General features: G+C 44.6%; 1 pseudogene across 1 annotated transcript in view; it reads left to right on the forward strand.

Moving 5' to 3' along the window:
• The window catches only part of LOC115802338 (small ubiquitin-related modifier 2 pseudogene), a 296,470-nt pseudogene continuing 268,788 nt past the window's right edge, over positions 1 to 27,682 (forward strand). The window contains exon 1 of the transcript XR_016392965.1: positions 1 to 27,333. The product of XR_016392965.1 is annotated as a small ubiquitin-related modifier 2 pseudogene (transcript). The remainder of the gene's footprint in view (positions 27,334 to 27,682) is intronic.

The raw sequence follows: 27,682 nt of genomic DNA on the forward strand, positions 1-27,682 counted from the left end.
ATATATATATATATATATATATGGAGAGAGAGAGAGATTTTTGAGAGAGAGAAAGGGGTCACGTACAAAAAAGAAAAAGAGAGAGAGAGAATCAGGATGCAATCCCAGAAGCTAGAAGACAATGAAGCAATACCTTCAAAAATATGAAGGAAAATTTTCAAAGCAGCAATCTATACATAGTCAAACTATACAAAGTGATTCTCAATTTTCTTCTTTTATATTGACTCCTTTCTCTCAAAATCTCTCTCTCCCTGTCTCTGTCTCTCTCCCTCTCTTCCTTTGGGAGCTTGCTTTGTCTGCAGCATTCTAAAATGCCATAATGACATATCTTGAGGGTTTTTCCCTGTTCTTGCTGGGCACACAGGAATTGGGAAACTCATATCTCTCAATTCTGGAGCATTTTCTTTTTATTTCCATGATAATTTTCTCTCTGTTTTCTCACTTCTTCCTTTCTACAATTTATATATGATGTGGATGGTTACACCTCATGTACTTATCTTCTAAATTTTAAAATCTTATGTCTTCTGTTTTACTTGCTCTGTCGTGTGTGTGTGTGTGTGTGTGTGTGTGTGTGTGATTTCCTCAGTTTTATCTCCCCAGCCATTAGTTAAATTTTTATTTCAGCTATAAAATATTTTAACAGTATATTGTTCTTGTTCTGGGGATGCGATATGTTCCTTGTTCTTCTCTGAGGAAATGAATTATGGGTTTAAAATTTTTGCTATTCTATTCTCTGAATTGTCTCTGTTTCCTTCAAAAACTTCAAAACAAACTTCTGTTTGGTTTTGGTCTTTGCTTTCATCTTTGAAAACAGCTAGTTGTGATCATGTGACGGTTCTGGCCAGGGAGCTGTGAAGGGAAGTCGGCTAAAAGCTCCTGGGAAAGCTTTTCCTTTCTTGACAAGAAGACAATATGGCTGGCTTGCCCACCTCTTCCCTTCTTCCTGCTCTGAGTTTAAATGTGATGCCTGAAGCTGGTTCAGAAGACACAAGGTGGTAGTTCTCAAAATGTTGTCTGAGATATGTTGTCTGAGGAACTTTCAGGGGTCAAACTGTGTTAATATTAATATCAAGACATTATTTACTTTGTCCTTGTTCTCTCATGAGTGTACAGTGGAGTTTTCCAGAGGCTGGCTGACGTGTGATGTCGTTTTCATTCTGACAGCCAATGAATGCATGATTGTGTATTCTTGGGTTTTTGAATTTTTTCTATCTTAATTTCTTTTTTTAAGCTTTTTTTAAGTTTTTAATAAAAACTTAAATTTTTTTTATTTTATTTATTTATTTATTTTTGGCTGTGTTGGGTCTTCATTGCATGTGGGCTTTCTCTCATTGTGGCGAGTGGGGGCTACTCTTCATTGCGGTGCACAGGCTTCTCATTGCGGTGGCTTCTCTTGTTGCGGAGCACGGGCTCTAGGTGAGCGGGCTTCAGTAGTTGTGGCTCGTGGGCTTAGTTGCTCCACGGCATGTGGGATCTTCCTGGACCAGGGACTGAATCTGTGTCCCCTGCACTGGCAGATGGATTCTTAACCACTGTGCTACCAGGAAGTCCCTCAATCTTAATTTCTAATAAAGCAAATATCAGTAGGTATAACTCATATGAACAAAAGCACTTTAGTGCCCTCAATCATTTTTAAGAGTCTAAGGGGGTCCAGAGACCCTCAGTCATTTTTAAGAGTCTAAAGGGGTCCAGAGACCAAGAAGATTGAAAACCACAAAAGTAAAAAAAAAACAAAACTTGCTGACATTGCTAACTGGCTGAACTAATGCCAACTTCCACCTACTTCCAGTTTTGTTGTTGTTGTTATATGAAAGAAACAAGCCTATATTTATTTAAGTACTGTTGACTGGGTTCTCTTACCTGCAACCGAATATATCTTAACCAATAATAGCCAGGGAACCTGTCATTTTGTTTGTTCATTGAGAGCACCAAATGTTGGTATCTACAGGGTTTTTCCTCTGGGGCATTTTTGTTTCTCCAAAAAAACCTAATCAAGTTCTTACCTAGAGCTTAAGCAGGAGGATGGAGGCTGGGAGTCTCACCATCTAGTATGTGAGCTTCCACTGAGAGACTCTATTTTCAGTGTGGTGCCTCCACCACCCCATTTATCCCCTAGCATCTCTGACCTAGGCTTCTCTACTGCAGTTTTGCCTCACGCTTCTACTCTCCTCTGGGCAGAGTTGGTGGCCACCGAACCCCTTCGTGTAGAATGAGGCCGGGACATGAGGGTCTCTCTGCTCCTTATCTTCCCTTTCCACAATGTTTCTTTCCCTCTTTCTGTCCTATCACGTCTCACTCCTACTTCTCTGCTTCCTGTGCCTGACCTCCTGAAATGTTTCCAGGTTCTGTAGAATACAGCGCTGGTTTCTCCTTGGCTTCCCCCTCTGCAGGCATCTCCTCAGCTCTCACAGCTTCTTCATCCACCTACCATTTTAAAATATTTTGTTATACACCTTGTCTGCTGTTGCCTATTCTCTCATCTCTCATTGTCTTTAACCTTTGGACCATGTCTAGTATAAAACTACTAGACTTGATTTTCTGACTTAAGAAGCAAAACCTCCCTAGGTACTTATACAACTGTCAAAAATGTAAAAAAATCAAAGTTTTTTTAAAAATTAAAAAAAAATTTTTGGCCACACCACGCATCTGGTGGGATCTTAGCTCCCTGACCGGGGATCGCACCCTCAGCAGTGAAAGTGTAGAGTTCTAACCACTGGACCAATTGTGGGACTTCCCTGGTGGCGCAGTGGTTAAGAATCCACCTGCCAATGCAGGGGACACGGGTTCGAACCCTGGTCTGGGAAGATCCCACATGCCACGGAGCAACTAAGCCCGTGCGCCACAACTACTGAGCCTGCACTCTACAGCCAGCAAGCCACAACTACTGAAGCCCATGTGCTACAACTACAGAAGCCCGCGCACCTAGAGCCGGAGCTCCACAAGAGAAGCCACTGCAATGAGAAGCCCGCGCACCTCAATGAAGAGTAGCCCCCGCTCACCACAACTAGAGAAAGCCTGCGCACAGCAACGAAGACCCAACGCAGCCAAAAATAGAAAAATAAATAAATTTTTTTTTTATAAAGAGACCAATTGGTTATCAACTTGATCAATCCCCCCCCTTTCATTTTAATTGGGTCTTTGATAAAAAGAAAGATAAATGCATATGCTCAATCTACCCGGTTCAACCAGAAGCTCTTCTAACATTACAACCCTTCTCACATCTGAAGTCAGCTTCCTGCTGGGTGTGTCTTCTCCATCTCCACATGCCCACTTCCTCAGTGGCTCTCACGGGACATGGTTATTACAGTCTCACTAAGGGTGTCACCTGCAGCATACTCTTCAGATGAACTTCTCAGAATGCCTATTTCATAAATATCCTGTCCAGATCTGCACACAGTTCTCCAGAGTGACAGGGGAAGTTTTCAGATATCCTTTTTAATTAAAAAAAAATTTTTTTTAAATTTATTTTATTGAAGTATAGTTGATTTACAATGTTGTGTTAATTTCTGCTGTACAGCAAAGTGATTCAGTTATACATATATATACATTATTTTTCATGTTCTTTCTATTATGGTTTATCACAGGGTATGGAATATAGTTCTCTGTGCTATACAGTAGGACCTTGTTGTTTATCCATTCTGTATATAATATATAGTTTGAATCTGCTAATCCCAAACTCCCAATCCATCCCTCCCCCCCTCCCCTCCCCCTTGGCAACCACAAGTCTGTTCTCTCTCTGTGAGTCTGTTTTTGTTTCATAGATAAGTTCATTTGTGTCATATTTTAGATTCCACATATAAGTGATATCATATTGTTCTAGGGTGTGTATGTGACCCAGTGATTCTACCCTTTGTTATGACATAGCAGTAATGCATGCATATGCCCACGAAAAGCCATGAACCGGTTCAGTGCAGTATTATTCATAACAGCCCTCAACTGGAAACTCCACAGATGTCCATCAGCACTGGATGTGTAATGTGTGCTGTGTTCACCCAGTGGAATACTACCCAGCAATGAGGTGGATGATCTACAACCACGTACAGTGCAGATGACTCTCATGAGAGAATTTATTGCATGATTCCATTTATATCAGGTGCAAAACAAGTCTATCATCAGAAGTTAAGACAGAGGTTGCCCTGGGGGAGAGGTAGTAATGAGAATGGAATGTGACGGGGCTTCTGTTCTGCTTCTGTTCCATTTCTTGATGAAGGTTCTGTGCTTAGTTTGTGAAAATTCTTCAAGCCCTACATTTAGATATGTGCATGTGTCTTGCAAGTAGGTTATACTTTAGTAAATAGTGAGTGGTTTTTTAAAAAAACTTAGGCAGAAAGGAGTAGTTTTATCATCCTGGAAAAATTGGGCTACCTGCTTAAGGACAATAATATTGCACATCGGACAGAGGTTTTTGCTGAGACAGGGATCTGGGCTGCACGCATTCTGAGCAAATCTCAAACTTCGGAAGAATTCACTGAACCCTTCTTATGGTCATCAAAACAAGGGGCCCTCAAGCCCATGCCCTTGGTGTAACTGGATTACATCCGTCTTCTGGGTCTCCATCACTCCACTCCCCAATTCTCACCCCACCCCAATTTGACTCACAGCCTCCATTCCTGCTTTACAGACCTTCCTTTTCTGCTTGGTTGCTTTTCCTTTTATCTCCAGGTATCTTATTGTCTTGCCATCTGGCATTTTCATTCCATCAACTCTTTTACATTCTTATGTGATTCTTTCTCAACCTCTTTTCATTTTATCACCTGCTTTGGGTGGTTGGGATTTTGCATTAACGTTCCTCATCTTTTTTTATTTATTTATTTTATTTTATTTTGTTTTTGGTACGCGGGCCTCCCACTGTTGTGGCCTCTCCCGTTGCGGAGCACAGGCTCCAGACGCGCAGGCTCAGCGGCCATGGCTCACGGGCCCAACCGCTCCGCGGCATGTGGGATCTTCCCGGACCGGGGCACGAACCCGTGTCCCCTGCATCGGCAGGCGGACTCTCAACCACTGCGCCACCAGGGAAGCCCAACGTTCCTCATCTTTTTAAGCCCTGGTTAAATTCTGGATTCTTTCCTGGTCTTCCTGCCCTGCAAGGCCATGTCTCATCAGGCTGGAGTCTGTCTTTCTCTCTTGGGCTTGTCTGTTTTCCTTCCTATCACTCCTAATGACACAGACACGACCTGATGGGCGGATAGCGCACGTTTTCCTTCTCTTGCTTGGTTTAGTTGTATTCAGCAAATTCCACGCCATGTTTGCTTTGGTTGGGGAGGTGGTGATGGTGGTGTCGAGTCATCCTGTTGAGCCTGCTGGCACAGACTGAGATACGTAGTAAACTGAACATTCTAGGCCTTTTTTTTCACAAGATCAGCGATTTCTGTGCACTTGGTGTTCTGAGCCCGTGAGCCAGATTTTCCATTTATCCTGATTACATTTCAAACGTTAGATTTTATCCATTATTCCAGCCTGTCAAGATATTTTCCAATCTTAATTCAGTCGCCCGAGATCACATTCATCCCCCCAAGCTCCCGATAAGCCTCCATCTCAGCATTCAGTGATGACGGTGCCCGTCAGAGGAGGACAAGCGCTGTGGATGGTGCCTCGGTGCCGACCACGGCTGCTTGCTCCAGATAAAGAGAGAACAGATGATGGACAGCAGCCCAATCAAGGATTTGGTATTTAAAGGATAGACTCTTGGATACTTTTTTTTCTTACGCTTCTGGCTTCCAGTTCAACACCTCAGTTTCTTGGACCTGCTCTTCAAAGGCTGTGGACCAGAGATGGGGGTTGTAAAAGAAAGTTTCAAAGATAGGCTCCTGAGTGGCTTTCCGGCCACTTTTTTGTATTTCCTGTTCTACCCTTGGAGTCCACAGTGAAGACGACCAGAGCGGTAGGCTTTTCAGCTGCATTAGAGAGTGTACACAAACCACCTAACTGTCCAAATGGGGAAACTGAGGTGCAGTAAAATTAAATTCCTGGCCTGGTCTTGACCTTGTTTCTGGACGATGGTGCCAGGGCTGGAAAACTAGTCCCTTTGCTCCAAACTGGACCATCTCAGCCAGGTGACCATGGCCTATGCCTGCTCCCACTTCCTGGAGGGCCAATGTGCCTCCAGAGTTTTCCGGAAAACATTCGTTTCTTTCTTTTTTTTTTTTTGGTACTTAAAATTTTTTTTTATTTTTTTAGTATTTATTCATTTATTTTTACTGTTTAAATTAAAACATTTATTGAAGTATAGTTGGTTTACCTTTGGTAACCGGAAGTCTGTTTTCTATGTCTGTGAGTCTATTTTTGTTTTGTAAATAAGTTCATTTGTATCATTTTTAGATTCCACATACAAGTAATATCATATGCTATCATAATTTTTATTGTTTATTTTTAATGAGTTATAGTTGATGTATGACAATATTATGGAAGTTTTAGATGTACAACATAGTAATTCTCTAGTTTTAAAGGTTATGTTCCATTTATATTTATTATAAAATATTGGCTGTATGCCCTGTATTGTACTGTATATCTTTGTTGCTTATCTATTTTATATATAGTAGTTTGTATCTCTCAATCCCCTACCCCTATCTTGCCCCTCCCCCTTCCCTCTCTCTCACTGGTAACCACTAGTTTGTTCTCCATATCTGTGAGTCTGTTTCCTTTTTGTTATATTCACTAGTTTAGAAAACATTAGTTTCTTATTAAAATATACAAGGATAGATGGTGGCATAGAATGCAAAAACCACTTGGATTTTAAAAATGAAACAAGAGGATCAAAGAAATGTGCATTTACTAATTACTTGGGCCATGGATGCCAGATCCCTCCAACAGTACAAAAATAGATTATTTAACCTCATGGAACAATTTTAAAGAAGAGAAATAAGACTTCAGATAGACGTAATGAATGTAACAGCACTGCTTGTAGAGGTACATCTACGGGGAGGGGGTTCCATCATTTTTTCCTTTCTGCTATTATTATTATAAGCTATTTGTAGAGTGTGGCCAGTGCATAGAATGTAAAAGAAAACGTTTTCTTCCAGCTATGAAACCTTTGTCAGGTTACTGGGTATGTCACGGAGTCCTCTCTATGACATACAGTTTCATTCATTTAGCTTTATGAGGACATCGGCCAGTTCTTGCAAAATTCCAAGGAAGCAGAAGGACTACCTGATTGAGACCCATTTCCCCTGGCTGTGGACTGGCTCTATTATCCACAGTTGACGGTGAGTAACTCTGGATGGCATCCTTTTGTAGGCAAATTTCTAACCAAGACCGTCTTTCAGCTCTGAGCATTGTCGAACTGAATGTTGCTATGAGACTGCAGCTGTTTATTCCCCCAAGATGTTTTCTGAAAGAACTGTGATGGGACTCTGGTAACAGAGTGTATTTTTCATAGCTCCGTAATCATTTTTATTCTCTCTTCTTTAAAAAGAAAAAAAGACCCCCACCATTTGTATAACATTTCCCGTGAATACATTAGAATGTTAGAGGGGTGATGCATGCCAGAAGTCTTGGCAGGTAGGAGCCCTTTCCACTGTTTAATTTCTGTTTTAATCTTATGATGTTGTAGAAGGTAGATTTGCCTTGAAAAGCCAAAGATCATCAAGATTTCACTGAATGCTCCAATTGTGTGCATAAAGGGTTAAAAATATCCCCCCCCTCTTTAACCTCTTGGATACCTCTTGGAATAATAGATACAGATACATGGGTTTTAGAGTAAATACGTTATCAATATCTTCTTCAGTCACTACCTTGGTGGGTGCATGTTTATTTCACAATAGAGATGTGTATAGAGAATATCTATTGCTTTTGCCTGCCCATTATCCTTTCCTTCTTTTTCAGCTAAAACACCTCAGTTTTCCTTGGGGACCCACTCTCTACAGGGGTGATGGTCAAAATATATAAAAACTGGAGTGACATGGGTACTACCATGCTCGACCAATCAGGGTGGATGTTGACTGTAACAGCCGTTGAACCCAGCCTTCCTCATTAGATACACTTTCAATGAGTCTTGAAACTGAGATGCCCTGCCCTTCCTTCTCCAAGGGCCAGGCAGGAACCAAGCGAAGGCCAAACAGATTCTATGTCCTGAGAATTTGCATATTGATCAGCAACACAGGCAGGGCTGAAAACACTTGGCACGGGTGTGTCCCAAAGGTGTGGCTCTGGAAGCGCCAGCTTCCTGTCCTTTCTAAGACTTCATTGCTCAGCTTTTTCTTTGATTCTATAAGCTACCACCATATCCACCCAAAACATTTTGTTTTTTGCTTATATTTCCCGGAATTCATTTCTGTTGCTTGCAAACAAGAAACTCTAAGACAGTAATTCAGAAAATAAGATAGTAAAACAAATTTTCCGTAATGGGAAGGAATCCTGATTTCCTGAGTAATTTTATTATAAAATTGTAGAAATAATTTCGTGGAAGGAAAAAAAGCCTTCAAAAGAATAAGTAGGAAATATGATGAAAATGAAATTAAGAAAAGCAGAGTTGTGGGGCAAAGCACTCAGTTTACTGGTTGGTGTGACAAAGGACTTGAACTAAATAGAGCAGAAGTGATAAGCTTTCTGTGAGTTGCTATCCCTACCTGGGTTTTTAAAAAAATTTTATTTAAAGTAGCTTCCTACTTTTAGAATTCCCCTTTGACCTTTAGTCACTAGATTAAATCCTCCAGAACATGTTTCTTGAACTCCAATGCACATATAAATTGCTTGGAAGATTTTTCTTTTCTTTCTTTCTTTTTCTTTCTTTCTTTCCTTCTTTCCTTCTTTCCTTCTTTCCTTCTTTCCTTCTTTCTTTCTTTCTTTCTTTCTTTCTCTCTCCCTCGCCCTCCCTCCCTCCCTTCCTTTCTTTCTTTTGCACCAGGTCTTAGTTGCAGCACACAGGGTCTTTAGTTGCGGCATGCGGTATCTTTTTTAGTTGCAGCTTGTGGACTCTTAGTTGTGGTATCCATGCGGGATATAGTTCCCTGACCAGGGATTGAAACCGGGCCCCCCTGCACTGGGAGCATGAAGTCTTAGCCTCTGGACCACCAGGGAAGTCCAGATCTTTTTCTTTTTAATGTAATATTTTATTTGTTGAGGGGTGGATACATCCTTCATTTCTTTCTTTCTTTTTTTTTGTGATAAATTTATTTATTTTTGGCTGCATTGGGTCTTTGTTGCTGTGCGCAGGCTTTCTCTAGTTGTGGCGAGCGGGGGCTGCTCTTCCTTGCGCGGGCTTCTCATTGCGGTGGCTTCTCTTGTTGCAGAGCACAGGCTCTAGGCGTGCAGGCTTCAGTAGTTGTGGCTCGCGGGCTTTAGAGCGCAGGCTCAGTAGTGGCACACGGGCTTGGTTGCTCCATGGCATGTGGGATCTTCCCGGACCAGGGCTTGAACCAGTGTCTCCTGCGTTGGCAGGCAGATTCTTAACCACTGTGCCACCAGGGAAGCCCCACCCCCCCCTTTTTTTTTTAATTGAAGTATAGTTGATTTACAACATTGTGTTAGTTTCAGGCGTACAGCAAAGTAATTCAGTTACACATACATATATATCTATTTTTTTCAGATTATTTTCCCTTATAGGTTATTACAAAATATTGAGTATAGTTCCCTATGCTTTACAGTAGGTCCTTGTTGGTTATCTATTTTACATATAATAGTGTGTATATGTTAATCCCAAATTCCTAATTTACCCCTCCCCCCTTCCCCTTTGGTAACCATAAGTTTGTTTTCTATGTGTGTGGTGAAGGATCTTATTAAAATGCAATCTGGGGCTTCCCTGGTGGCGCAGTGGTTGAGAGTCCGCCTGCCGATGCAGGGGACATGGGTTCGTGCCCCAGTCCGGGAAGATTCCACATGCCACGGAGCGGCTGGGCCCGTGAGCCATGGCCACTGAGCCTGCGCGTCCGGAGCCTGTGCTCCGCAAAGGGAGAGGCCACAACAGTGAGAGGCCCGCGGACCGCAAAAAAAAAAAAAAAAATGCAGTCTGATTTTACATTTCCATCAAGTCCCAGTGATGCCAGTCAGTGCTGCTGGCCAGAGGGCCACAATTTGTACAGCGAGGTTCCAGGTCAGAATATTTTGCTCCAGCCCAGGTTTCTCAGATTCCCCATTCAGGGCTTCCAGACTACCTCCCTTTGTCTCTGTAGAGCACACTTGTCATACCACTCCAAGCCGGCAGGCAGCAACAGCGCCCTCCTAGAGTCCCCGCTGAACTGATTCCTCGCCAAGAACCAGTTGGTATATTTCAGAAAGATTCACATAAAGGGAGCTTAAGAATCTCCAAAGTAAGCGTATTTCATAGCATTTGGTTATAGTTTGAACCTCCAAGCAAAATGACCACTGAGGGGGGAATTCTTGCTAAGTATTTTGATAACCCTTTCTTTTTTCTTCTGATTTAAAAATCATCTGTCCGTGCCTCACTGTGGAGACTTGGCTCTCTACATTTGTAATTGGAAAGTAAGAGGTGCTTTAGCAAAGCCTGCTGCAGTTAGATTTTAGAGGGCTTTCTCACGTGTTATTATTGTACTGCTACAAGAATCTTTACTACCGCTATTATTCCCATTTTACACATGAGAAAACAAAAGCGCAGAGAAGAGGATTTAGTGACTTGCCTACTGCAAGAAAGGGAGTGAGGAACAGATGAGATACAGCCTTGAGCTTCTGCTCAAAACCCTCAGTCTTTACTGTGTATGGAGAAACAAACAACTACAACAATAACAACAAACAAACAACACAAAAACCCAACACCTGTGTGCTTTTCTGCATTAAACCTTGTTCTTCTCAACAACGTTGAAATTTAGCTAATCTTTGTTAAGGATAATGGTTTAAACTTGAGGAATTCCTGGGTTCCTGATCACAGGAACTGGAATACAGAGAGTTCTGGGCATAACTTCTCCCTAAATACAATGATACACTTTGGATAAAATGATCTGTGGTTGCAAGTCTTCTAGAAACTTTGTATTTATTTACCACAGCCAAGGAGTCCCTGTCCTACACGTGGTATCAAAGTTCCCTTTGAAAAATTTCTGGGGAGGTTAGGCGTTAAAGTAGAGGGAACATTTTGAATACACTTAGAATAAAACAAAGGCTTTTTTGTGCTTGCATGGAGGGGAGTTTAGGGGAGTCGATGTCTCATCTTGGAGAACCTCCCACAGGTTTTGCAGCCACAGTAAACTCTGGGGGCTACTCCCACCCCCTTCCTTCACCCCTCCCCCCACCATCCAATCTGGTGCAAGGAAGTTGCTGTCACCCCAAAGCCAAGCATAGCGGGTTCTTGAGCATCGAATCTCAGGGTGGGAAGGGCTGCTATGGGTGATCTCGAGGAAACTCAAGATCTTCAAGCATTGTGCAAAATGGGTTCTGTGGGATGTTAACACACAGCATTAGGGGGGCAGTGTTTCCGTGGTCACACTACGGGTCAGTTGAGAAACACTGATTTAAATGAAGTCACAGAAGTTTCTTTTCCCCAGGGCTTCTTGGAGGTGTTCATGTGCGTGTGTGTGCGGAGGGGAGATCTTTAAGAATGGGGCTTGTGCTCTGCTTCCCAGTTAGGAGATGAAGGAACCTCTTGTTCCTGGAACATCTGAGGCTTACAGAACACCCTGTGAAAATCCTCATCTAGTTCATCTTGCCCCACAGACAGTGCCAGCTCCATGGCAAGTGCAGTCACGGGGCCCAAGATCCCTTTAATGCTCTGCTGTCACCATCTTGAAATTCTTAGTAAGTTCTGAGCAAGGAGCTCTGGTACCCGAAAACTGGGTTCACCTCTTGGTGGGTGTTGAGCCAATAGACAAAACCAAGTCAAAGATCTGGAGAAGGAAGGATTTATCATTACTTGCAGCAGGTAAGGGGAACACTGGGGATCAGTGTCTCCCCAAATAGCAAGATTGGGGAAGTTTTAAGCTAAGGGTCCATGCACATTCATGAATGGACTTGAGCAGAGGAGAATTCAGCGTAGAATTGGGGCAAAGGTCGACAGAGTCCAAGCTTTAGTTGATAGAAGTCACGAGGGTCCACATCATCATTCCTTCCTCCACCTGGGTGGGGACTTTAGTTCCTGCAGATCGCAAAGATGCATATCAGATTGTTATATATATCTCTCTTGAGGAGGAACTAGGACTCTGTTTTATTGCTGAACTATTGTTTCTTGACAGCTCTTCCTTCATTCCTGCATACCCTCACTTCTCTTAAGATCCTTGATTACTGAGACCTGTTCAAGGGCAAGCACTGTGGCCAGACTTACATCACAGAATAGCTTCTCTTATGTCAAGAAAGCCATGCCTGGTTCTCTTTCTCTGGGGACCCCCTACCCTATCTGCTTACAGCTCTGCACCTGGGTTTTGCACTGGGCCCTACAAATGATATAGCTGTCCCTGCCTATGGAGGACCCAGAGGAGGCCTAAACTTTTTCTTGTCTTTCCTCTCCTTTCTCTCTGTACTCTTCTTAGCTTCCTCTTTCCACCTGTGCTGGCTCCCTCCTCCTGTATCTCCTCCTGCTTCCCTACTTTCTGCATCTTCCATCCTCTTCCTTATGCCTTCCCTTTACCCTCTGTCTTCTACCCGTGGACGTATGATCTTTTCTCCAGCCCAAATTTAAAGATCCCTGGAATAAAACTCTCTAATATTTCCTTAGCTCTCTTTGCACTTGTGATGGGATGTGCCACGTACTGTAGCAAAGTGCACACTCTGGAGGGTGGTCAGCCCTGAATTGTGCTGTCAAAATAATACCTGATGTTACCGCTCTGCTCCAGGCACTGCTGCATTCTCTAGTTTGTATCTGGGAATTCAGGGAGAGAAGCACAGAAGAAAGCAGAAAGAGAACACATTTCCATGGTCTTTAAAGCAGTCCTTTCCGAGACTAATAGGCTCTTTTGTCTAAACGTATTACATTAATGATTTGAAGTGAAATATCGTTAGCACCCTCTTACAGTTAAAGGAAAGGATCAGTGCGGTGCCCCTCAGCACATCAAGGGAAGCATCAGAACAGAAGACGGGTTACAGCATCTCTCACTGACAACCGGGAAGGACCCATTTACCATAACAAGGCAAACTTCCCTGCAGGCTTTCAGAGTCATCAAAGACCACCCTTCCTGTCCAACCCTGTTACCACCTCTCTCCCTTAACTTCCATTGTTGTCAAGGTGTTTTTTTGTTTGTTTGCTTTTGTTGTTTTTGTTTTGGCAAGTAATATAAATTTAAATCAAACCACTGTAAGGAAAGAAAAGGAGATATATTGGTTCCTTATAACTGAGCAGTATAAGGGTTGGGAATGGCTTCAAGTATAGCTGGATTCAGGAGTCCAAATGATGTCATCTGGGCTCCTTGCCCCCTCCTTCTCTGTGATCCCTACTTTCCTTTGGGACATATTCTCTGTCCAGATCTCGCCACATAGAGGCCAGGATTGCCCCCTCAGTTTACACTCTTCATGGCTTATGATTTAGAGAAAATGTCATTCCCCCAAGGGTTCTGTAGCAAAACTGGAGGGGAGATTCTGATTGGCCCAGCCAGGTTATGAGTCATAGCTGATGAGCCCACCCCTCAGCCAATCACAGTGACCTGGAAAATGCAGTGTGCTGGGATTGGCCCATGAGGGTCACATGCCCACCCACCTGCTGCTGGTGGTGGTGGTGCTGGCAGGAAGAATGAACTCTTGCCCAATAAGGTAGGGTGGGTTCTCTTAAAAAAGAGGGTTCCAGGGCTTCCCTGGTGGCACAGTGGTTAAGAATCCGCCTGCCAACGTAGGGGACATGGGTTCAAGCCCTGGTACGGGAAGATCCCACGTGCTGCGGGGCAACTAAGCCCGTGTGCCACAACTACTGAGCCCGTGCACCTAGAACCCACCTCAATGAGAAGCCCGTGCACCGCAACAAAGAGTAGCCCTTGCTCACCACAACTAGAGAAAGCCCGAGCGCAGCAATGAAGACCCAATGTGGCCAAAAATAAATAAATAAAATACATTTATTTAAAAAAAAAAAAAAGAGGGTTCCTAGTACTAGAAGTGGAAATGTGTGTCCAAAATGACAACTCAGGTGACGCTCCCTTCTCGGTCTGTCCCATGACTCCTCCCCTCTCCCACACTTTGCTTACACCTGCCTCAGGGCCTTTGTGTGGCTCTAATCCCCGCCTTTTCTCCACTTTCCTAAACCCAACCAGGCCCCTCAGGGCTGAACCCATAATGACACTCAGAAAGTACTTTATGGGTTCTTTTGGGAGCCAGTAGAACACTGAAGAGGTTTCACAAGGGAGACAGATCCTTTGTTGATTTGAAGACAGGTATCCTAGCTACGTATCTTCATCATGCTTCTGTGAGACTCTGTGCTGGTCAAGGCTTTTTAGTTGAAAGGATCAGAGAGACCCAGGAGTTAGTATAAATGAAAGGGCGGTGGGCTCAAAGGAGTCGAGGGCATCTCCTGGAACCAGAGAACAGCTAGCTGAACCCAGAGGACTCTGGAAGCCCTGGGGCTCTAAGATGAGACCAGTCCTGCTGGTGGTCCGGGGAGAGACGGCCTCCCGGCCTCGTGTCTGTCTGTCTGCTCGGTGCTCCTGCCTCCTTCAGCTGCCTGTGTCTGATTGCTCTTCACTGTGCTCTCTGGGAGAGGTGGCGGGCTGGCGTCGGCACCTTTTAGTTCCCATGCCCACCATTCTCTGGGGCTCTTTGCTTGGGTTTTTGAGGAAAAAAAAGAACACATTTGATCCCTGAGCAGCCCATGTATCAGCTGTCTTTGGGCATCCCCCACTAGTCCAGTAGTCCGTTCATCGGGGTCATGTAGCACACACATGGTTGACCAGGCCATGGGTGGGAGTGGGTCTCAGAAGAGTGGGTGTGGGCTGGGCAGGTGCCCCAAAACATGCCTCTTATGAGTACGTGGAGCAGCTGTTTCACAGGCTAATCGGTTAAAGCTCACACAAGGCCACCCAGCCAGGGAGAGGTGACTCGGGTGTCTGTCCGCTGCTTTTTGGTCACTTCTAATGAAGAGGGGATGCCCAAAGCCCTGAGCATTGATTAGCTCCCTGAGGCCACGAGGCTCTGGGGAAGGAGCCAGGCAAGAGGCTGGGTTTCAGTGGACCCCACGGTGAGCACTGAACTAGACCCTGGAGTGGAGAGGAATTAAGACACTTGGGGACTTCCCTCGTGGCTCAGTGGTTGGGAGTCCACCTGCCAATGCAGGGGACACGGGTTCGAGCCCTGGTCCGGGAAGATCCCACATGCCACGGAGCAACTAAGCCCGTGCGCCACGACTACTGAGCCCACGTGCCACAACTACTGAAGCCCGCGTGCCTAGAGCCCGTGCTCCGCAACAAGAGAAGCCACCGCAATGAGAAGCCCGTGCACCGCAACGAAGAAGTAGCCCCTGCTCTCCGCAACTAGAGAAAAACCGTGCGCAGCAACGAAGACCCAATGCAGCCAAAAAAAAAAAAAAAACAGGGCTTCCCTGGTGGCGCAGAGGTTGAGAGTCCACCCGCTGATGCAGGGGACACAGGTTCGTGCCCCGGTCTGGGAAGATCCCACATGCCGCGGAGTGGCTGGGCCCGTGAGCCATGGCCACTGAGCCTGTGCGTCCGGAGCCTGTGCTCCACAACGGGAGAGGGCACGGCAGTGAGAGGCCCGCGTACCGCAAAAAAAAAAAAAAATTAAAAAATAACAATTCATATTCACTACTTAGCAAAGTATGTGTAATTGAGAGATTTGTTCATTTGGGGTTTCATAAAAGGTTAGCTGATTTGTTGACGTTAAAAGAGCATTAACCTAGAAGCCATGTTTAAATAACTGAATATTTTCCAAAATCTAGCATGTGCTCCCAGGGGCTGGAGGCCTGGTGAGGATCTTGACACATTGGTGGGCTTGTGACATGTCCAATGACTGTGGCCTTAAAGGAATTTAGGTTGAGTGTGGCCAGATCTGCTTTCTAAAATAAACAATCCAGAAACCTGAATTTTGGGGAAGTCTCTCAATTTTTTGCATATTGGCAACAGTCTTAAAATTTTAAAACACTGAGGGCCAAACTTAACCAGATTTATGGGCTTGATTCAGTGAGAGGGTTGTCACTTTTCAACATCAAAAGAAGTCCCTTGGGCTTCCCGGGTGGCGCAGTGGTTGAGAGTCCGCCTGCCGATGCAGGGGACATGGGTTCGTGCCCCGGTCCGAGAAGATCCGACATGCCGTGGAGCGGCTGCGCCCGTGAGCCATGGCTGCTGAGGCTGCACGTCCCGAGCCTGTGCTCCACAACGGGAGAGGCCACAACAGTGAGAGGCCCACATACCGCAAAAAAAAAAAAAAAAGAAGTCCCTTATTTGAGAGGTAATATCACAGAAGCCCAGGGCAGAGAGGGAGCAGTTGCAGAAGGACAGACAGGCCTGGGGGATCTTTCCAGGCCAGACAGGTGGTGCTTCCCTTCACTGAGAGGTTAGTGGCTTGCCCAAGAGAGCAGAAGCTCATGTAGACTCTGAATTCCCCTTCAGCACGGGAGAATTCTCTCCTCCAGTTGCTGGGAAGGTTGTCCACTGACAGCTCGCAGCTATGCACCTTCTCTGGAAACTGGTTTCACTCCAGAAAGTTGCCTCCACAAGATACACCCCTTTCTCAGGGCAGCTGGCATCCAATGAACCCCCAATCCACCTCACTTTGTCCTGAAGGGCCAGCCCCGCTCTGAGCTCCCCACGGGGTGGGCTGAGGCCTTCGTTGAGACCGCATGGCAGGGAGACCTCTCCCTCCATCCCGTCCAGCCTGTCTCTTCCCCACACGCTGTCGATACCGCGGGCTCTCCCTGCAGGCTAAGCTCTAACTCTGCTCCGGCCCCCCTGGAACATGACCTGTGACCCTTAGCGCCCCCTGTCTCTTTTCTGTGTCCCAAGTAAGTGTATTTTAATGAGCAAGGCCAACCTAAGATAGTAGCAATTTTTTTTTAATTAATTTATTTTATTTTATTTATTTTTGGCTACGTTGGGTCTTCATTGCGGTGCGCGGGCTTCTCATTGTGGTGGATTCTCTTGCTGCGGAGCACAGGCTGTAAGCTCGCGGACTCAGTAGTTGTGGCACACGGGCTTAGTTGCTCCGTGGCATGTGGGATCTTCCAGGACCAGGGCTTGAACCCGTGTCCCCTGCATTGGCAGGGGGATTCTTAACCACTGCGCCACCAGGGAAGCCCGATAGTAGCAATTTTTGATGAAGACATTTTCCTCAGAGATTTTTCTTCAAGAGATCTAATTTGAACAGAGCCTCCCTTTACACACACCTATTCAAAACACAGGGTCTAACGAAAACGTGTAAAAGCCACACAGGAACCTCTTTTTTTCAGGCCAGCATAATCTTTTTTTTTGGGGGGGGATATAATCGACATATAACATTATACTTGTTTAGAGTATACAACATAATGATTTGACCTTTGTATATATTGTGAATGATTGCAACAAGTCCAGTAAACATCCATCAGCACTCATAGTTACAAAACATTTTTTTCCTTATGATGAGCACTTTAAAATCCACTCTCTTAGCAAATTTCAAGTATACAATACGATATTATTATTATTATTTTTTTTTTTTTTGCGGTACGCAGACCTCTCACTGTTGTGGCCTCTCCCGTTGCAGAGCACAGGCTCCGGACGCGCAGGCTCAGCAGCCATGGCTCACGGGCCCAGCCTCTCCACAGCATGTGGGATCTTCCCGGACAGGGGCACGAACCCGTGTCCCCTGCATCAGCAGGCAGACTCTCAAACACTGCGCCACCAGGGAAGCCCACAATACGGTATTATTAACTATAGTCATCATGCTCTACATTACACCCCCAGGACTTATCTTTTATAACTGCAAGTTTGAACCTTCTGACCCCCTTTACCCATTTGCCCTGATACTTTCGACTCCCCATCCCTGTCAACCATCAATAAGTTCTCGGTTCTCTGTATCTATGAGCTTGTTTTTTTGTTTTTGTTTTGTTTTAGATTCTACATGTAGATGAGATTATACAGTATTTGTCTTTCTCTGACTTATTTCACTTAGCATAATGCCCTCAAGGTCCGTCCATGTTGTCCCAAATGGCAAGATTTCATTCTTTTTCATGGCTGAATAATATTCCGTTGTATATCTATACCATATTTTCTTTATCCATTCATCCATCCATGGACACTTAAGTTGTTTCCATGTCTTGGCTATTGTAAATAATGCTGCAGTGAACATGGGGGTGCATATATTTTTTGAGTTAGTGTCTTCATTTTCTTCAGGTAAATACACAGAGGAGGAATTGCTGGATCATACAATAGTTCTATTTTTAAATTTGAGGAACCGCCATACTGCTTTCCACAGTGGCTGCACTAATTTACATTCCCACCAACAGTGCACAAGGAGTCCCTTTTCTCCACATCTTTGTCAACATTCGTTAACTGTTGTCTTTTCAATAAAAGCCATTCTGACAGGTGTGAGGTAATACCTCACTGTGGTTTTGATCTGCAGAGAGCCTCCTGGAATGCTTGTTCAACAAACGAACTGCTTCTCCCTGCAAGTGTCAAACCTGAGTGAGTTTGCAATCCCTGTCGCCAGCATCCGATGAAACAATATTCCAGACTAGAATATTCTAGTCTTACAATTCTCATTGTAAGACTAGAGGCTAAGACCTGGGTCACAGTGTTTCTACCTGTGTTAGATGTCAGGATTCTCCAGAGGCCAGTCCTTGGAATCAACTCAGGAATTGATGGGAGTCATTTAAATAAACCAGGTTCAGGGAGAAAAAGGCACCGGTTGGTGGTGCTGGGAATTTTGCTTCTTTTGCCTAATGACTATATGAATAAAGTTACTCACTTGAATCTTTCTCTTCTAAGTCTAAACAGCCCACCTTGGAAGGGTTTATTTTATATAGCATCTTTGGAAGGACTATTCATTTTTATGAATAGTAATAACGATACTGGGGTGGATATCATAGGAGAGAGGGTCCAAGCAGGTGAGAATGAGAAGGAAAATGATCACGTTCCCCTATTACATTTGCAGATTCAAGGGGAATAGTTAAATATCAACTGAGATCGGGATGACAGCTATTACATATTTTCCCAGGGCTGCTATTAAATAAATATTAAATATTTATTTAATAAATTTATTTTATAAATAATAAATTATCAATTTAATTTATTTAATGCAATCATGAACTTAATTTAATAAATGGATTTATTTAATAAATAAAATTATTGAATAAATTTATTTATTTATAATTAAATATTAAATACATATTGCTTCCTCCTCAGCTCCACTCACTACCTCTTTTACAGTGTCTACCTGTGAACCAAAGCTCAGGTGAAAGAAATTAAGGAGTAATATAAATTCTGAAGGTACTTAAGACAATGTTGTAATATGGTATCATTTCAGGACCAGAATCTTCTGGTCTTGGCCTGCACGTGTTTTCAGGATCAGAACAAGAAGAACATTTGCCGTCTTCCCACTTAATGACCTCAAAAGTAAACATCTACCCTTTTCAGACTCTCCCACTACAAACCAAGCCGGCTCTCTTCCCCAGCCCCCCATCCTCTCCAAGTCATAGTGGAAAGTGCAAGAGTTTTAAAGATGGGGTTTGACTTTTGCAAACAGGAAGTGTGGATGAAAGCAAAGCTAAGTCAGGTATAGAGTAAAACAAATTTAATCTGTCCAAAGCTGAGAACAATTAGTTCCAAATATTTCTAAATTTTTTTCTTGAATAAGGGGGTCCTTATTCTGAGCGAAGAATTCGAACTGGTAGACGGGTTTCTTGGAAAGGATGATACTCAAATTTCTCTTAGTAACAAACCCTTTAGGAAAAAGGGAATGCATTTAGCAAGGGAAGGAAAGAAATGGTACATACTATTTTGATTTTGAGACCTAGGAAGATATGATTGTGTAACTGGTTTAGCATTCTGGGGTGGAAACATCCTGAAACCATGGTATATGATAAATTTGGTCCCCTTTCTGAAAGGGTTACAGCCTGGGAAAGAGCTGTTATTCTAGAAGTTTGGCCTGTTACTTGATAAAGCTGAGTTTAAGAGTAATAGGGAAAAATACCCTTAGAAACCAGTAAGAAAATGTCAAAATATTCAAAATAAAAATAGGCAATTAAAAAAGTTAAAAAAAAGAGTAGTAGGGAAAAATAAAATCTAACAATTCTTTTAAAATAAATAATAAATAAAAATAAACGCACTCTCCCTCCTCCACCGCTGCCGCCTCCCTCTTCTGCGGCTCTCGGTGCTGCTTGTGTGCTCGTTCCGTGTGGACCTCGTCCCTCTTTTGGGAAGCGGCCGCAGGGGAGACTCCTGCGCTTGCCATGGCCGTGGCCGAGGAAAAGCCCGAGGAAGGAGTCAAGACTGAGAACAACGATCGTATTAATTTGAAGGTGGCGGGGCAGGATGGTTCCGTGGTGCAGTTGAAGATTAAGAGGCATACACACTTAGTAAACGAATGAAAGCCTATTGTGAACGACAGGGTTTGTCAATCAGGCAGATCAGATTCCGATTTGATGGGCAGCCAATCAATGAAACAGACACACCCTGCACAGTTGGAAATGGAGGATGAAGATACAATTGATGTGTTTCAGCAGCAGACAGAAGGTGTCTACTAAAAAGGGAACCTGCTACTTTACGCCAGAATTCTGTTCCTCCGGACCAAGAAGACATTCTCAATTAGAAAACGGTAATTTGGTTCCACCACATCCTGACTACTACAGTATAATTTCTCTATTCTTTCATTTTCCCCTTCCCCATTCCTTTATTGTACCTAAAGTAACTGGTGTATGTGCACAAGCATACTGCATTTTTTTTTTTAACTAAATGGCCAACGGTATGTTTCGATCGACATCAAATGGAGATGGAATGGAGAAAAATACTGGTTCTGTGAAGATACCCCCTTTTCTCCATTAGTGGTATGCTCGTCAGCTCTTATCTTTATATTCCAGTAAGTTATTTTGCTCTCACTGTTTAACAAAAAAAGAACAACATAGGGCTTCCCTGGTGGCGCAGTGGTTGAGAGTCCGCCTGCCAATGCAGGGGACACGGGTTCGTGCCCCCGTCCGGGAAGAACCCACCTGCCGCGGAGCGGCTGGGCCCGTGCGCCATGGCCGCTGAGCCTGCGCGTCCGGAGCCTGTGCTCCGCAACGGGAGAGGCCACAACAGTGAGAGGCCCACGTACTGCAAAATAACAACAACAACAACAACAGAAAAAAAAGAACAACATAAAAATTCTTGCAAGCCTTGTTCGACTGGAGAATTTTAATGTTTTTCATTTATCATTGTAAGACCAAGGACAATTTTATAATTTTCTTGAACGTAGCTGTTACATGTAGGGCAACCTGTCTTTAAGTAGGGATAAACTACTCTAAAAGAAATGAGTGCTAGATAGTTTTCCCTTCAAGTCAAGCGTCTTGTTATTTAAATAAACTTCTTGTTTAAAAGAAAAACAAACTGAGCGCGCCTCCTGAAATGCCCCTTATTTTCATTATTTCCCATGAAGTGGGTGTAGTAGGAAGAATAAAGGCCTCCAAAGATGTCCATTGTCTAATCCCTAGAATTTGTGACTATGTTATGTTACGTGGCAAGGAGGAGCTAAGATTGCACATGGAATGAGGCTGCTGATCAGCTGACTTTGGAATGGGGAGATTATCCTGGATTATCCAGGTGGGCACAATATAATCACGAGGGTCCTTAAAAGCCTGTGCAGGAGGCAGCACAGGCGCAGTGTCAGAGTGACGCAGCATGAGAAAGATGCCGTTGGCCAGAGCTGGCTTTGAAGGTGGAAGGGACCCATGCGCCAAGGAATATGGGCAGCCTCAACAAACCGGAAAAGGGAAGAAAACAGATTCTCCCCGAGAGTCTCGAGAAAGGAATGCAGCCCTGCCCACACCCTGATTTTAGCCCCGTGAGTCCCATTTCAGACTTCTGACCTCCAGATAGTACATTTGTGTTGTTTCACTAAGTTTGTAGTAATTTGTTACGGCAGCAGTAGGAAAGTAATGTAGAAGGTCAGTCAAGTAGAAACAAAATTCACTTACGAAACTTCTTATTTAGTTTTTAAAATAATATTGATACCATCAAGGTACACAGCTGTTTTTTGCTCAGATATTTTGTTCCACGTGACCCACTTCTACAAAGTACCAGTTAGTCCTGTTTTGTACGCATTTTTTCTTTGGGATAAAAACTAGTGTTTATTACATGAAACACTTTTTTTTTGACCAGGAGGGATTATTTTGTCCTTTATTAGCTGGCTTTTAGAAATGATTTACAACAATGTCCAAGCTCTTTATTTCCAATAAGGAATTATCTTGGAGTAGCGAATAGTGGAAAAATGGTTGTGAGCCTTTTATATTTCCATCAGCTGTCCCCAGATAATATAGGTGTGATAAATGAATTCATGGGGAAAAATGCCTGGGTAGCTGCAATTTATAATGTTTTTCAGTTACTAATTTATATGTTAGAACGCAGGGGTTTGATCAATCAAAGAGAATCATTTGCAATAACAGGGATTCTAAGAGCCTGGGATGTTGCTTCCTACATAGCACAAGTTTTGAGATGATAAAAGCAACACTTGTTTTAGAAGGATAAAAAGAAAAAAAAATGTAAATGCTGAGAGGAATGAATAATGCAGCTGTTGAAAGGCACCTATAGACAGAGCTGAGTCACAGACATGCAATAATTCAGAATATTCGGAACGCTGTGAGAAAAGGGTGCTTTTCCCAAGCTGGAGTGTCTCTGCCTCCTGCCCTGGATGTGGTACTCCCCCCACCCTCCCTGGGGCTCCTACACTTTTTTGATTCTAAAGCTCCACAATCATTATTGTCCTTCACTCTCAGGCTTTTTAAAAGAAAACACTTAGATGTCTCCATAACACATTTTCCCTCTCCTTTTCAAAAGGAAGAGAAGAAAGCCTTCTGAGGAGAGAAGATACCTTTTCAGTGACCCTTGTAACCAACCAGAGAATTCAATTCAGTCCAACAAAGAGTTACTCAGATAAGAAAACTGACCCAAACACGATGGGGAAAGGGTTTGATGCTGATTACAAATCCTCAGCTGTTGTGCATTTATTCTTCACAGTTAGAAGAGGTGGTGGCAGGACTTCCCTGGCGGTCCAGTGGTTAAGACTCCATGCTTCTAGTGCAGGGGGCACGGGTTTGATCCCTGGTCAGGGAACTAAGATCTCATGTGTCGCGAGGTGCGGCCAAAAAAAGAAGTAGTGGAGAGCTGATACTTGCTATGGACTGAATTGTGACCCCTCGCCCCTGCCAACTTCCTGTGTTGAAGTCCTAACCCTTAGTACCTCAGAATGGGACTGTATTTGGAGACAGGGCCTTTAAAAAGGTGATTACCCTAAAAGGGGGTCCTTAGCCTGGGGCCTAATCCCATATGACGGGTGTCCTTATAAGAAGAGGAGATTAGGACAGCGGGGAACACCAGGGATGCTTGCACGTGGAGGAAAGACCATGTGGGGACACAGTGAGAAGGCAGCCACTTGCAAGCCGAAAAGAGAGGTCTCAGCCCTGCCCACACCTTGATCTCAGAGTTCCAGCCTTCAGAACAGCAAGAGAATCCATTTCTGTTGTGTAAGCCAGCCAGTCTGCAGTGCCTTGTTAGGGCAGCCTGAGCAAATGAATACAGTACGTACTAAAGCGAGACTCTCGGACCCCATTGGAGACATCACAGTTGTGACTTAGCAGCAGCCCAGACAGAAACTCTCGGGTGCCAGCGTGGAAGCCCGATGCTGGCTCCTGCCAGAGGCTCAGCACCGCCCTTCCACCCTGGCCAGCAGTACTCAATTCTTGCTTGACCCCTTTGCCTCTTTCCCTGTGCACCTCGGAAGGCTGGGGAAGCCATGGCTTCTCCGCCTTTGCATTTCTCCCCGTCTTCAGCCCCGGATATTACACAGCACAGAGCAGGCAGTTTTCAATGCTGGTTAAATCAGGGCTTGTCTCTAATCAGTGTGCATTCCTTACCTCCCCCCAAAAGTATGGTAATGATGACCATCCCTGTCTACACTAAATGGACCAACAGACTCTCTGAGAAGATGGGACAGTGGGTCAGGATGGGACATGAGGTCTTCCAGTCGGGATTCCTGCAGACACTGTGTCCCACGTTGGATTCCTCCAAAATTGACTAGTCTTCTGCCTCTGGGCAGACACTGGACTGGGCCACGGGAACGTGAGGATGAAGGAGCCGTCCCCTGTAGGAACATGTAGAGCTGTCCTCTCTTCCCTAGAATACAATGTTATAAGTGTCATACCCGTGGGCTGCCTGCACCAGCTCCGAAGATGGAGTGACAGGTTCTGTTTGGGAGGCCACGCAATCCAGGGCTAGGAAAGCAACTGGAGATCCAGCCTGGGGGGATGAGGCAGTGGCCCTCTGACCTTGGCAAATTACTCAGTCTCTTTATGGTTCAAATGGAAGCTATAGAACATATTTTGGAAAGTTGGTGTAAATATAAAATGAAAAATTGAATTAGAAACCTCATAATGGGACTACCCTGGTGGCACAGAGGTTAAGAATCCACTTGCCAATGCAGGGGACCCGGGTTTGAGCCCTGGTCCGGGAAGATCCCACATGCTGCGGAGCAACTAAGCCCGTGCACCACAACTACTGAGCCTGCGCTGTAGAGCCTGTGAGCCACAACTACTGAAGCCTGTGCCCTAGAGCCCGCGAGCCACAACTACTGAGCCCACGTGCCACAACTACTGAAGCCCGCGTGCCTAGAGCCCATGCTCTGCAACAACAGAAGCCAGTGCAATGAGAAGCCCGCGCACTGCAACGAAGAGTAGCCCCCGATCGCCACAACTAGAGGAAGGCTGCGCACAGCAACAAAGACCCGACACAGCCAAAAATAAATAAATAAATAAATAATTTTAAAAAAGAAACTGCATACTGTAATGCCTCACACATCGTAGGTGATTAGTAACCATGAGGAAGAAGAGAGCCACTCAAAGGAGATGATGGGAGCTTCCCTGGTGGCGCAGTGGTTGAGAGTCCGCCTGCCGATGCAGGGGACACGGGTTCGTGCCCCGGTCCGGGAAGACCCCACATGCCGCGGAGCGGCTGGGCCCGTGAGCCATGGCCTCTGAGCCTGTGTGTCCGGAGCCTGTGCTCCGCAACGGGAGAGGCCACAACAGTGAGAGGCCCACGTACCGCAAAAAAAAAAAAAAAGGAGATGATGGGCCAGCCTGACCTCGAACAGAAAACAGGAGCACGCCGGACAGAGGAGAACTTGGATGGAAAGTGGTAGACCAGGCAGAGGACCAAGGAGAAAAAAGGTGCTGTTCGGGGAGCCTTGGGTCACCCCATGTCAATGTTAGGAATGTTGTGGGAAATCAGGAAGGCAGAAAGGGACTTCAGTGCCAGGTGAAAAAGTTCCAGGCCTTTGTTCTATATTTAGCAGAGAGACTTTTCCAGAGAGTGTGTGACAGAGGGGTAGAAGGTAGAAGTAGAGGAGGCAGGGGTAGGGTCAGTCCAAGCTGCTTCCCATTTTTCCAGCCTGGGCTCTACTTCCTTAGATGGTAAGGCCAGAAACTGACCTGGGAAACAGAAGAGGTTAGTGGGACTTGTTTGTTGTTGTTTGGGGAAGGTGTGAAGTAGACACCATGAGATTATGCTCATGTTAAGTTCATGAAGCTTTTGGGGTATCCAGGGAGAGATGCCTAGTGAGCTTGTCAAAAAAGAGTCTAGCCTTTTGTCAATCAGTCAGGGATCCATAGTGTCCCCAACATGGGCTGAGTACTGTTCTAAGTTTTTCCTGTATCACCGCATCTCATAACATCCCTGTGAGAGGGACAATATCATGATCCTCATTTTAAGGATGAGGGCTGTGATGGACTGAGTTGTGTCTGTCCACAGCGCCCCTGCCCCAATTCGTATGTTGAAGCCCTAACCCCCAATGTGGCTATTTGGCGATAAGGCCTTATGGGAGATAATTAAGGTTATTTTTTAAATTAATTAATTATTTATTTTGGCTGTGCTGGGTCTTCGTTGCCGCGCACGGGCTTCTCTAGTTACAGCACGCGGACTCACTAGTTGTGGCACGCGTGCTTAGTTGCAGCACGTGGGATCTTAGTTCCTGACCAGGGATCAAACCCGGGCCCTCTGCATTGCAAGCATGGAGTCTTAACCACTGGACTGCCAGGGAAGTCCTGATAATTTAGGTTAAATGAGGTCATAAGGGTGGGGGCCTGGTGCAATAGGGCTGGTGTCCTCATAAGAAGAGGAAGAGACATCAGAGCTCTCTCTCAGTGTGCGCACAGAGGAATGGCCACGTGAGGTCATAGTGAGAAGGCAGCTGTCTGCAAGCCAGCAGGAGAGGTCTCACCAGAAACCAACCCTGACGGCACCTTGATCTTGAACTTCTAGGCTCCAGAACTGTAAGGAAAATGAATTTCTTTAATTTTTTAAAAGATTTTTTTGATGTGTACCATTTTTAAAGTCTTTATTGAATTTGTTACAATATTGCTTCTATTTTGTGTTTTCTTTTTCTGGCCACAAGGCATGTGGGTTACCTTAGCTCCCTGACCAGGGATCGAACCCACACCCCCTGCGCTGGAAGGTGAAGTCTTAACCACTGGACCACCAGTGAAGTCCCTTTTTAATTTATTTTAAATTAAAGAAAATGTTTAAGTTACCCAGTCTACAGTATTCTGTTATGGCAGCCCAAGATGACTAATACAAGGGCAATTAAGCACAGAGACACTAAGTAACTTGTCCAAGGTCACACAGCTGGGAAGGAACAGAGGCAAGATTTGGCTTAGGGCAGAATCTTTGCTTTTAACCACTAGCCTCTTTGCTTTTAACTACTGCCTCTCTAGGCAGTGTGTGTGTGTGTGTGTGTGTGTGTGTGTGTGTGTAGGGGCAACACCTCCACGTGAATGGAGAAAAAATGGGGCTGTCACTTTATTTCGAGAGGAGAGGTTGATTTCTGGGGCCCCACTGCACCGGTGTGCCTACCCTTGAAGCCTAGTGACTGTTGTGCTGAGGCTGCATGGCCACGTTCCAAGCTTCTCCATACACTTCTGTGAGACTAGGGAGGAGGACACTTCTGTAGAATGGAGAATAAATGTGTGGTCTGAGGCAGGCGGAGCTGCAGACATGTGCTCTGGCATGTTCTGTTTCTTCCATGTTGCCCAGGTGCTGGAGGCGTGGGAAAGGGTGGGAAAGGCTCTGCCCGGCCCTCACCCTCACCCTCACTGGGCCAGCAGCACCTGTGAACTAAGTGAAGAGAGAATCCAATAGGCTACAATCTGGTAAATCATCGAGAGACTCACCACTGCACAGTAGTTACAGTTTGTTTTAAGATGAGCTTTGTTCTTTCCCATGTAGATGAATTGAAGATCAGGCTGGGGCAGGTGGAGGTGGAAAAAATAAAATCAGATTGGTTTTCACTTGGAGACCCGTGGATGCATTCCTGGTAATTGTTTCATTTATTTTTTTTTATTTATTTAATTGGCGTATAGTTGATTTACAATGCTGTGTTAATTTCTGCTGTACAGCAAAGTGGTTCAGTTATCCATATATATACATTTTTAAAAATATTCTTTTCCATTATGGTTTATCCTAGGATATTGAATATAGTTCTCTGTGCTGCACAGTAGAACCTTGCTGTTTATCCATCCTATATATAAAAGCTTACATCTCCTGACCGCAAACTTCCACTCCATCCCTCCCCCACCCCCCTCCCCCTTGGCAACCACCAGTCTGTTCTCTATGTCCGTGATTCTGTTCCTGTCCTGGTAATTGTTTTTTTTTGTTTTGTTTTG

This window comes from Delphinapterus leucas, chromosome 4, assembly GCF_059928025.1.
Source record: "Delphinapterus leucas isolate spDelLeu-1000000601 "Yukka" chromosome 4, BTC_Dleu_Yukka2, whole genome shotgun sequence".
Classification (NCBI taxonomy): domain Eukaryota; kingdom Metazoa; phylum Chordata; class Mammalia; order Artiodactyla; family Monodontidae; genus Delphinapterus; species Delphinapterus leucas.